The 13,174-nt window shown below is 35.0% G+C and overlaps 1 pseudogene; it reads right to left on the reverse strand.

The window, feature by feature from the left end:
* Positions 1 to 12,074, reverse strand: part of LOC100630535 (gametocyte-specific factor 1 pseudogene) — a 196,531-nt pseudogene extending 184,457 nt beyond the window's left edge.
* Between the last annotated feature and the right edge of the window lie 1,100 nt (positions 12,075 to 13,174).

A 13,174-nucleotide genomic window follows, 5' to 3' on the forward strand; every position in this document is an offset into this window, starting at 1 on the left:
AGATTGTTTTTGATTGAAGTTTAGGGGTCACTTTTATCTTCATGAACTTAGATATCTTCTAAAACTCTCCCCAGATTTTGGAAAATTCTGAGACATTATTTAATTAAATAAGCTTTCACCTCCTTTCTCTCTCTTTCTTCTGGGACTCCAATAATGTGTGGATTGTTTCTATTAATGTTATCCCATAATTCATGAAGGATTTCTTCATTCTTTTTCATTGCTTTTTCTTTTTCATCCTCTGGATGATTCCAAATGACCTGTCTTCTCATTCGCTAATTCTGCTTCTCTGCCTGGTCAAGTCTGCTGTTGCAGCTTTTTATTGCATTCTTCAGTTCAGTCATTATTGTCTTCAACTCTAGGAATTTTGATGGGTTTTCTTTTAATGGTTTGTATCTCTTTGCTGAACTTACTTTGTTCATGCATTGTTTCCTAGTTGCAGTTAGTTGTCATGTTTAGATCATTTTCATGTAATGTGATTATTATTAAGGTTAAATTTAACCATAACATTTTGCTATTTATTTTCTATTGGTCCTATCTGTTGTTTGTTACCTCTTTCTTTTTTCCTTTATTTGGATTGAGGGTATTTTTGTGTGTGTATGTGAGGAAGATTCACCCTGAGCTAACATCTGTGCCAGTCCTCTTCTACTTTATATGTGGGATGCCTCCATAGCATGACTGATGAGTGGAGTAGGTCCACACCCAGGATCTGAAACTTCGAACCCCAGCCCACAAGTGCGGAGGGTGTGGAGCTACTTGAGTGCATTTTTTAATGATATACTTCATCAGTTTTGTGGACTTAGCTAAAATTCTTTGCCTTGTTACTTCAGGGTTTAGAGTAAAAATAATTAATATATCACAATTTACTTTGTGATATCATACCACTTCACAAATAGTATAAAAATATTACAGTAGTATACTTCTGTAACTCCTTTCCCAAGTTTTGTGATATTGTTGTCATACATTTAATTTCTACATGTTACAAACCCCACATTGTATTGTTGTTGTTTTTTATTTGAAGAGCCAGGAATCTTTTAATGAGTTTTAAATGATATTTAAACATAAATTATATTTACTGATATCTAGTACTCTTCATTCCTTCGTGTAGATCTATATTTATATTGGGTATCATTTTTCTTCCAACTGAAAAGCTTCTTTTAACTGTTCTTACAGTATAGGTCTTCTGATAATGATTTCTCCCAGGTTTTATTCATCTGAAAAAAATATTTTACCTTCATTTTTGTAAGACATTTTCTTTGTTATCCTAGATTTACAGTTATTTTTTAAGTACTTTAAAGATGTTGATCAACTGTCTTCTATCTTGCTTTGAATCTGATGAGAAATCTGCTATCATCTTTATTTTTGTTTCTCTGTACATGTTTCCCCCAGGATGCATTTAAGATTTTATATTTATAACTAATTTTGATCCATAAAATTATAATATTACTTGGTGTAGTTTTTCATGTTTTTGGGGCTTGATGTGCCTTGAACATCTTTGATCTCTGGGTTTGCAATTTTTATCAAGTTGGGAAGTTGTTGGGTCATTATTTCTTCAAATTTTTTTTACTTCTCCTTCCTTTAGGGACTCTAATTATACATATAATAGACTGCTTGAAGTTATACCACAGCTCACAGATATTCTGGGTTTTTTTCTCACTCTTGCTGTTCTCTGTGTTTTATTTTTAACAGTTCCTATTGTTAAATATTCAACTTTATGAATCTTTTTCTTGCAGGGTCTATTAGCAATTAATTATATCTAATGTATTTATTTTATGCCAGACATAATTTTTACTTTAAGAAGTTAAATTTGGTTCTTTTTGATATTTTCAATGTATCTGCTTAACATGTTCAACCTTCCCTTTAGTTTTTGAGCATATAGACTACCATTATAGTAACTCCCTATATGCTAATTTTAACATCTGTATTACTACTGGGTAAGGTTTGACTTTTTTCCCTCATCCTGAGTATTTTTTCTGCTTCTTCACGAGCTTGGTAATATCTGATTGGATGAAAGATATTGCAAATTTTCATCTTTTGGGTGCTAGATAATTTTCTACCCCTAGAGATTTATAATTTTCTTGATCTTTGTGCTAAGATATATTTAAGTTATTTGAAAAGAGTTTGGTTCTTTAAGTTCAGCTTTTAAGATTTGTTAGGCATGATCAGAGTGATGTTTAATCTAGGCCTAATTATTCCAACTACTGAGGCAAGGCCTCTATCCAATGGCTGTGAATTACAAGGTTTCCATTCTGGCTGGTGGACCCAGGCAATGGCACAACCCTGTGTGAGCATTGGTTATTGTTTCTCTAACATTCTTCTTTTCCCAGCCTCAGGTAGTTTCTTCACATGCATGTGCTGGTCAGTACTCTGTCAATTGTTCCAGTACAACTTTCTGCAGATATCATTAGTTCTCTTCTGTCCAACACTTTTTCCTACAAACTCTATCTACTTTGATTTCTGTAGACTCTCAGCTCCATCTCCTCGACCCAGGGAGTCTACCACCTCTGTCTGGTTACCTATTTTGTATTACTTCCTGGAAACTCTCATAGCAGTAAGCTGGGGCAATTGTAGGGCTCACTTAGTGTGTTTTCCATTTCTCAGAGGTTCTTTTCCTTCATTGCATGATTTCTGATTTCTTGAAAGCATTCATTTGATTTTTAACTTCTTTTATTTGTTTTAAGTGGCAATGTCAATCTGTTCTCTATTACTCCATCATGATTAGAAGCACAAGTCCCTCCTTTTTATAAATCATTAAACTTTAACAGAATCTTTATCATCTCTCTCTTCACCCTAGTTTCTGGTGATTAAAAAAATCCCTCCTTTAACCACATTTGAACTTTCTATTATGTTTTCAATAACACTTTCTTATTATTCCAAAAACATATTCCTTCATTTAATTTTTCTTCACTGTGTTAAACATTGCCTTTCGTGTACTGACTTTATCTCCTCCACCTGTTAGTATTTCTATAATCAGTTAGCCATTGTTTTTTTTTCTAATTCTCCCTTAACTTTCTGACTTACTTCTCAACATCCTTCCTAAAAGTTGTTATAATCAGATCAATATTTTTTCTTTTTATGAAATGACATCAGCAAGGATTTTGATTGCATTTCTAACTTAGTAAGTTGGCAAATCACCAATACTTCTAGAGAAATATTTAAATAAAACATTAGTTTTCTTATTCCATCTATGCTTGTGGGGGCAAAGAATCAATTAAATTATTCAACATACATATAATATATTTCAGACAGGTAACTATGCCTCCAGCACTAAAAACAATGAAACCCCAGGACAAAAAATAAAACAATATTCAAGTCAGGGCAAGTATGACACAAAAGTAGTTTTCTATGATATGGGGATGGGAGGAAAAAGGAGCAACTCTCAGGATTTCAGGGTTTGACAGCCATGTTTTCCTTTTTGGAAAAAGTTCACTACTATCCTTCCAAAAGCTGACACACTTGGCCTGTGGTTCAAAATCTGTCTAAGAATGCATTAGCACCTTCTTAGCTAAAATAGCTTTTCTTGTGATAAATGTTTCTTTTTCACTTTGGACTCAGAGAACAAACATAAAATGTCTGTCATTGATGAACACACACACTCTCCTGAATATTGCAGAATATTTCTTTGATCTGAATTATTTATATTCATCCTATTACTCCCTCCTGTGCATCCCCACTGGATTTATAAAGTTGCTATAGACAAGAAATTCAAAATGACAGCTCTGGGTACCACTGATAGCAACTGTATTCCAATGGAGTGGTCTTAGGATGTCATTGAGAATCTTTTGAAACTAAATATGTTTAGCTGGTCTAAGTGCAATCAAAAATTAATTAGTGAAATATGAAAATACAGACATTCTTTAATGGGATTTTAAACTTATATAATCAAATCAATGAAGAATATATAACCAATCTGAAATAAGCAATTATTTCCTGTGATAATCTCTTTTCCTTAATTTTATCTTCCTTCTTTTCTCCTCTGTATTTCTTCTCCCTTTCTATCCTTTTCTTCATTTTCTTCCATGCTATTTTCTTGTTCTTCAATTCTTACAAAACACGATTGAAAGGATTTGAAATTCAAAACTTAAAAGTATCATCTAGTTGCTTATAACTTTTTGGAATTCCAAACTCACTTTATAATTAATTTGAATATTATTAGAGTTGAAATTGCTTCATATTTTTCACTTAAACTCATAATCTTCCATAAAAATGTCAAATGGACTTTTCAAAGTACTGCTTAAAGTAGCATTTTCACACTAAATCAACACATTACATTCAAAAGGTAAACCTAACTAATTTTATTTCTTTTTATATAAAAATAATGAATAAAAATTATTATCCCAAGATATTATGTACAAAAGAGAATAGATTCCAGTAGATTTAGATAAATATATTAACCTCCTCCAGGAAAGAATACATTCTTGGCACATCTTTCCAGCCAATGTAAATATCTTTCGTTACACAGTATAATTTCATAAAATATTCCTATATTGCATGCATTATTTATCTGTTTCTTAAGGCAGGGTAGACATTTAAAAGTATAGGGACTAGTGGGTGAAGAACAAAGAAAGAATCAGATGTCAAGTGAACACAGAGATGTAAGAAAAGTGCACAGCAGAAATTAAGATGCAGACAGGGGCTGATAGTTGATTCGTGTATTAATTTAACAAAAATAACTGAAACTCCATTAAATAGCAGATACCTAATACCAAAATGCTGTATGATTGAGGACAAATGAGAATACTTGCTTGGGAAGCCAACTGAGGTCTGGAACAAGATTTTAGTTTGAGTGCCAAAACTCAGTAAGACAGAAAATCCCAACGAAACTTAGAGGCCTGAAGAGAAGGAGGTCAAGAATTAAACACTAATCAATTGGCAACTTTATAGAATATTATATATATAGGTGAGGTTGAAGATAGTAGAAGAGGAAAAAATATCTTTATTAAAGGTGCCTAAAAGCCAGAATTCTTCTAGGATAAGATTAGAGCAGAAACAGGGGTAGAAGCCATAGATTAATTTTTTTAATCTGTTATGTTACTGATTAATCTTCCAAGGATAAGAGTTGAAAAGTGAATACTCGAGACAATTGAAATAAATAAATCTTTGGCTTTAATATTAAATTTTCTGATGGAAGTGACATAGTACAATTTTGATTATATGTAAACTGACAAGTAGAATTTTTTTCAAATCGTTTTGATTATTCTGTTTCTAAACATAGGTAAAATATTTGGAAATTCATATTCTTACAACTTTTACATTTTAAAACCAACATTATCATATTCAGTTATTTTCTTTCATGCAGTATAATACTGTTTGTAGTTAGTAAATTGGATCCTTGAAATAATCTTAAAGGTATTTTCATTTAATTAAAAACCAAATTCAGCTAGACTTTTGCTTTCATGTTCAATATGTAAAGATATCAGAAGCTGGCACTCTTTCCTTACAATAAGAAAAACTGGACAAGCTAAAAATCAACGACTTTCTTAGACTCATCAGAGAACTGAGGTTATAGGGCAAACAGTCACCTGAAAATCTGGAGAGAAAGGAGCAGCAGCAGCTGGAAGCCATAAGTAGTAAGAACAGTTAATGCACTGGAAAATCTGAGAAATTGCTTAAGGCTGTGGACTAGAGCAAGAGTGAGAAACTCCTGAAGGCCACAACTTTTGCAGGCATTTCTTCCAGAAATCCTATTTGGTTTTCACAGAGAGGATCTGAGAAAAATATTCTCATAACTCTTTCAGGAAGAGAGGAAGAGAAACCATTGTAAAGCCCTCATAATAAAGTCCTACTCTCATGGAAACACTTAGCCAGAGCTTATCCTACCTGGAGGAAAGGAATTACAAAACACTATACCCTCTCCAGGCTTCCTATCTCAAAAAAAGAAAGAAAACATAATTCATTGTTAACAGGGGGCAAGGCTTGAAGAAAATAGATTGGGAATGCTGAAGTTAGGACAGGGATGAGGGAGCAGAGGAGATACAAGTTGTATTACTTGAGAAGGGACGGAATAGCTTAAGAAGCTCAAAGACAGAGAACTATTAGACTAAGATTTAAACAGAAAAATATGCAGTGCTTCCCCTCTCTCACCTCCAACCACCATACCAACAAGCCTCAGGTATAATAACAACAGGCTGCAGTTTAAAGAACCACAAGATGTAGATTCTCTGAGGAACACTGCAAAAAGAAGTCTCAACACCAACAGAAAAAGTAAAGCAAAAGGACACTAGAGGTATTTGAAGCCTCTGGTACCTTTCACTTAAAAAAGCCCAAATCCTGGGAAGATTAATATAAATCCTCACATTAAGACCTAGTTAATTCAGTACCTATTACAGATACAATACCTCCAGCTTTGAACAAAAAATTACACAATCCAAAGAGACAAAACAATCATCACAAACAAATTCAGGTATGACACAGATGTAGGAATTATCAGACCAGGATTTTAAAGCACTTTGTCACCAGAGAGATGAAAACAACCAAAAACAGCCCAAAAGAAATGCCAGAAGTCAATAAAACAGTAATAGAAATGAAGAATGCTTTTGAGGGGCTCATCACACTTGACACACCAAAGAAATCATCAGTGAACTGAAAGACAGTCAATAAAAATTTCCCAAACTTAAATGAAAAGATAAAAAAGAATTTTAAAAAAGAAAGACACCAGAACATCCAAGACTGTTGACAATATTAAAAGTTACAATGTAAACATAATTAGAAAACTACAAGAAGAAAAAGAATGGGGCAGAAGAAATATTTCAAGTAACATTAAGAAAGCAGAGAAGTTTCAAAATTAATGAGAGACACAAAACCCCAGATTGAGGAAAGACCACCTACCATCAGTTGTCATTAGGGACATGCAAATTAAAACAATAATAAGATACTGCACATCTTTTAGAATAGCTAAAATTTTAAAAAGTAAAAAAATAAAAATTTCACAATAGGAATTGTGGTAAAGACTTGAAGAAATAGGAGATACTGTTCATTGCTAGAGGGAATGTAAAATGGTACTTTCTTTCAAAGCTAAACAAAGTCTTATCTTATGATCTAGCAATCACGGTACTAGAATCTGTCCAACTCTTTTGAAAACTTATGTCCACTCATCCATGTGAAAGTTTACATCAGCATTATTTATGATTTCCAAAAAATGGGAGCAACCAAGACTTCCTTCAATATGTGAATTGATAAATTGTGATACATACCTACAATTTAATACTATTAAGAGATAACAGGGAATGGGCTATCAACATGGATGAGTGTTAATTCTACATTGGGAAAACAGCCAGCCTGAAAAGGCTACATATTGAATTATTTCTGTATATGAGATTCATAAAAAGTAAAAACTATAAGACAAAAAGCAGATGAGAGGTAACCATGGGCTCTAGGGAAGGAAGGAAAGTTAAATAAGTGAAGCACAGAGGATTTTTTCGAGGATAAACCAATTCTGTATGATATAGCAGTGGTGGATATGTGACATCATGAATTTGTCTAAACCCCTAGTACTTTTCAGCACAAAGAGTGAACCTTAATGTAAGCAATGTTTTTAAAAAGTCAAGAGGTTAACAAGGATGTAATCAAGGATTCCAAGGATGTAATGAAAACTGTAAGAAAAGAATCTAATTTTATCAAAACGTATGACATATCTTCACAAAAAAAGGGAAGGGAAAAGGTGTTTATCTAAGAAACTTTGGAAATGAGTAAAGATTCTAAGACTATAGGCAAGACAAACTGTACAAAAACACTGTACATTAGTTGGTAAAGTTGTTTCTTATGGAAGTACTGTTTAATAATTCTGAAACCAGTATACTTGTATAGTAGAACTGAACCACTATGTAAATGGATGAAGGATGGTAGCAGTCAGGTTCTCATTGATGCAGTGAGAGGTTAGAGATAAGCAAAGAGGGGAAAGGCTGGAATGAAACATGTGATAGTGCATTAGAGTTGGAGACATGAGTATGAGCTCATCTTTAGCTTAGAAAAGACACAGATGGATAAACATAAAAATAATTAGAGGAATGATGTCATCGTGATGGTAGAATTAGTATTTTATACCATCTTTCCCCCAAAGAACACCAATTTAGAAAATCATCCATGGATGAGAAAGCCTTTGTAGAAGACTATGAGTCCAGCAGGGACACTATTAGAGCAAAAAAATCCAATATGGAATGATTGAAGAAGGTAAAGTTTGACTTTACCACATCACCCATCCCCCAAGCCAGCACAGCTCAGTACCAAGAGAAACCTTCTCAGCCTGTAAATTTATCCTGTGGGTAAAAGTAAGAGTGTGTGAGTGAGTGCATAAATTTTTTAGCAGGGCAAGACAGTCTCAAAGAGGCTCATTTCTCTTTTGCCCCATCCAGAATACTGAGTAGTGAAATTCATGACTTGGGGGAAGTGAGTGATGAGAAGAATAACAGCCAGGGCATGTAATGGATGTATCAGAAGGACACAGATCCTAGTAACCTTGTCATGGACACCATCGGGAAACCCACCCATGAGCCACAGAGGGTACCTAGACTGCAGATCCCCCAACTGGCCCATGGGCACTCCCAGCACGCCTCACTCACACACACTCCCACACAGTAGCTGACATGTGGGAGCTACTGATGTGCTCTTGTGTGTGCTCCTGATGGCACCAAAAGTGAGCTTTGCAGATAGCTAGTGAATATGCAAAGAAAGCCAGCCTGAATCTGTGGGCCTGGGAGAAACCACAAACTTGAACATTTACCATCAAAAATTGGAAGGAAAATCAAGGCTGTCAGAAATAGGCCTGGCTTTACAGGATCAAGAGAAGGCATATGAGCTTTAAGAATTCTTTCACAAAAAGTAGCAAGAAGTATGGAACAGGTTACCCATAGAAAAGTTCTGAGAAAGCCTCAGAATCTCTAGCAGGGCTAAGAGAAGGTATTTCAGGGATAGAGGAGGTGACTTCTCATTCAACTGTGAAGGAAGCAATGCAAGACTTCAAGGAACAAAAGAAAAATCAAGAAAACATGACACTATCAAAGGATTTTCCTGGAACCAATCACACAATAATTTTCCTGGAACCAAACACAAAGAAATAGAGATCATCGATTTACCTGATAAAGAATTCACTATACCTGGTTTAAGGAAGCTCAGTGAGCTACAAGAAAACATGGAAAAATATTTCAATGAAATAAGCAAAACAGTATATGAAGAAAATGAGAAGTTTTTTTAAAACTTATTTTTAGGGGAAATAGTTTTTTGTTTTAAACATTTTTTTTTCTGGGAAATATTCTCTCTGAGTTAATATCTGTTGCCAATCTTCCTCTCTTTTCTCCCCAAAACCCCAGTACATAGTTGTATATTTTAGTTGTAAGTCCTTCTATTTCTTCTTCGTGAGTCACTGCCAGAGCATGGCTACTGACAGACAAGTGGTGTGATTCCATGCCCAGGAACTGAACCCAGGCCACAGAAGTGGAGCACACAGAACTTTAATTATTAGGCCATCAAGGCTGGCTCCAAAATGAGAAGTTTAACAGAGAGATAGAAATCATGAAAAAGAAACAGACAGAAATTCTGGAAATTCTGGAGCTGGAGAATACAGTGAATGAAATGAAAAATGCAATAGAGAGCATCAAAGTCATAACGGATCAAGAAGAAATCTGTGGACTAGAAGACAAGACATTTGAAATTATCCAGTCAGAATAATAAGAAAAAAGAATGAAACACAGTGAAGAACGCCTACATGAACTATGGGATACCATTAAAAGAAACATTCCATGCATCATTGGAGCCCCAGAAAGAAAAGAGAGGGAAAAAGCAACAGAAAGCTTATTTAAAGAATTAATGACTGAGAAATTCCCAAATCTTGGGGGAAATTCGGTTATCCAAGTTCATTAAACTAACAGGTCATCCCAAAATTTAAATCTAAAGTGATTGTCTCCAAGATGAATTACAGTAAAACCATCTCAAATCAAAGACAAAGAGAAAATTTTAAAAACAGAAAAAGAAAAAATTCTGTCATACAAGGGAATTCCCATGAAGCTATCAGTGGCTTTCTCAGCAGAAAACTGGCAGGCCAGAAGAGACTGGAATGATATATCCAAAGTGCTGGGGGAAAAATCCTGCCAACCAAGAATACTTTATCTGGCAATCTTGTCCTTCAGAAATGAAGGTGAAACAAAGACTTTCCCAAACAAACCAAAGCTGAGGGAGATCATCACCAAGATGCCTTACAAGAAATGCTAAAAGGAGCTTGTTAAACCCAAATGAAAGGATGTTAATTAGAAACATGAAAACACATAAAAATGTAAACACACTGGTAAATATAAGTATATGGTCAATTCAGAATACTCTATTACTGTAATGTTTTAATTGGTGGTGTGTTAAACAATTAACCCTAGAATAGAAGGTAAATGAAAAAGCAGTAAAAATAACTGTAGCTACAATAATTTTAATAGATACACAATATAAAAATATTAACTATGACATCAAAAACATAAACTGCATGAGAGAGTAAAAGATAAGAGTTTTTAAATGTGATCAAAGTTAAGTTGTTAGCCTAAAATAGACATATATATGCAATATGTTTTATGTAACCCTCATGGCAACCACAGAGCAAAAACTTGCAGTAGATAAAAAAAGATTAAGAGAAGGAATTGAAGAATACCACTGCGGAAAATCATCTATTTACAAAGGAAGACAAGAAGAAAGGAAGAAAGGAACAAGGGAACTATAAAACAGCCAGAGAATAATTAATAACATAGCATTAGTTAATCTTTACCTATCAATAATTACTTTAAATGTAAATGGATTACATTCTCCAATCAAAAGATATAGAGTGGCTTAATGGTTTAAAAAATAGGACCCAACTATTTGTTTCCTAATAGAGATTCACTTCAGTTTTAAGGACACACATAGGCTCAAAGTGAAGATATTGAAAGATGTTCCATGCAAATGGAAACCAAAAGAGAGCAGGGGTAACTATATTTATATGAGAGAAATTAACTTTAAGTCAAAACCTATAACTAGGGATAGTCACATTATAAATAAAGTCAATTCCTCAAGAGGATACAACCATCATAAATATACATTAAGTCAACATCTGAGTACCTAAATATATTAGGAAAATACTAATAGATCTGAAGAGAGAAATATACAACAATACAGTAATGGTAGGGGACTTGATTACCTCACTTTCAACCAAAGATCATCCACAAAATATCAATAAGGAAACATTGGACTTGAACTATACTTTAGAACAAATGAACCCGACAGAAATATACAGAACATTCCTAGCACCAAAGCAGAATACACATTCTCAAATGCACATGGAACATTATCCAGAATAGATTATGTTTTAAATAACAAAATAAGTCTTAGCAACATTAAGAACACCGAAATCATACCAGTTATCTTTTCTGAACACAATGGTATGAAACCAGAATTCAGTAACAAGAGGCAAGCTGGGAAATTCACAGATATGTAAAAATTAAACACATTCTTGAACAACCAGTGTGACAAAGAAAAAAGACCAATCAAAAAACCATCTTAAGACAAAAGAAAATGGAAACATAATAAACCATATCTTATGAGATACAGTAAAAGAAGTTCTAGGAGGAAAGTTTACAGCAATAAACACCTACATTAAGAAAAAAAGACAGATCGGAGAGTGATGTCAGCATCATGGCAGAGTGGGTTATTTCCTTTGTCTCTTTCCTCTAAGTTACAACCAATCAGACATCCACTAATCAACAGAGGATTCCCTACAGAGCACAAAAAAGATGCATATAAGAGATCTAGGCATCTAAACAGCAGAAGGTAGGTGGACTGGAACCCTGGGAAGCAGTGGAACTACGGGAGCAGCCCCTTCCTCCTCTGTGGGCAGCAGCAATCCAAGGGATGGATCCCCCACCGACCCACACACCTGTGAAAAAACAGGTGTGGCTTGCTCCTTGCCTATCTCTCAGTGGTCTTAGCTTGTATGCCTATGAACAGTACCAGCAGGGGCAGAGAAGGCAAATCAGCTTGCTAGCTGCCCGTCTCCCAGCACACTCAGACTTCTCACCCATGAGTGGTCCTGGTACGGGCAGAGAAGGTGGATCAGCTTGCTCCATACCCATCTCCCAACAGACCCAGTGTGTGTATCCCCTTCCTCTCCCAGCAGTGGCCAGATGTTTCCAACAGTGGGGATAGTATACAAAACTTGGATTTTCCTGGCTGGGGTGGGGTTCTATGACCTGAGTTTTCAAATCACACTGGCTAGCACCAGAGACCAGAGGATGAACATCAAGTAACAACAAAATCTCTTTAGGAAGCAGTAGAAGTGCTTGCAACCTGGTGACCCTGGTGGCAATGCTTGAGACTAAAGCAAAGTCACCAGCAAATCCAGAGGCACAAGTGGCACAAGAAGGGTACTGACAACACCCTGGGAGATGCAGTGGAGGGGAGAAAGTGCAGTATCTCAAATACAACCAGAAACAGTTCGCAACCAAAGTAACCAAAGCTGTACCAAAATAAGAAAGGTAGTTACTACCACAAATGCACCAGCAGAGGATCAATTCATCACACACCATGAAGAACTAAAGTCAACATGGCAGAACAGAAGGAGAAAGACAGCTCTCTGGAAACCAAACTTGAAGTCACAGAAGCTTACAATCTGACAGAGAATCCAAAATAGCTGTCATAAAGAAATTCAATGAGATATAAGACAACTCAGACAGACAGTTCAATGAGCTCAGGAATCAAATTAATGATCAAAAGGAGCACTTCAACAAAGAGAATAAAATTCTTTAACAATGAAGAAATTCTTTGAGATATAGCCAACTAAGTTAAGTAAAAGTAACATAAGGATTATAAATATGTCAAGAAGAGAAGACAGGGAAAAAAGAGCAGAGAGCTTATTCAAAGAAATAATAGCTGAGAACTTCCCAAACCTAGGGAAAGAACTGAACATGCAAGTAAAGGAAGCTAATAGAACTCCTCATTACCTAAATGCAAAAAAGATCTTCCCCAAGGCATACAATACTAAAACTGACAAAAGTTAATGACAAAGAAAAAATATTAAGGGAAGCAAGACGGAAGAAAATGGCCTACAAGGGAACCCCCATCATTCTCTCAGCAGATATCTCAGCAGAAACTCACAAGTTAGGAAAGAGTGGAATGATATATTCAAAATACTGAAAGACAAAAGCTATCAGCCAAGAATACTCTATGCAGAGAA

Source organism: Equus caballus, chromosome 4, assembly GCF_041296265.1.
Source record: "Equus caballus isolate H_3958 breed thoroughbred chromosome 4, TB-T2T, whole genome shotgun sequence".
NCBI lineage: Eukaryota > Metazoa > Chordata > Mammalia > Perissodactyla > Equidae > Equus > Equus caballus.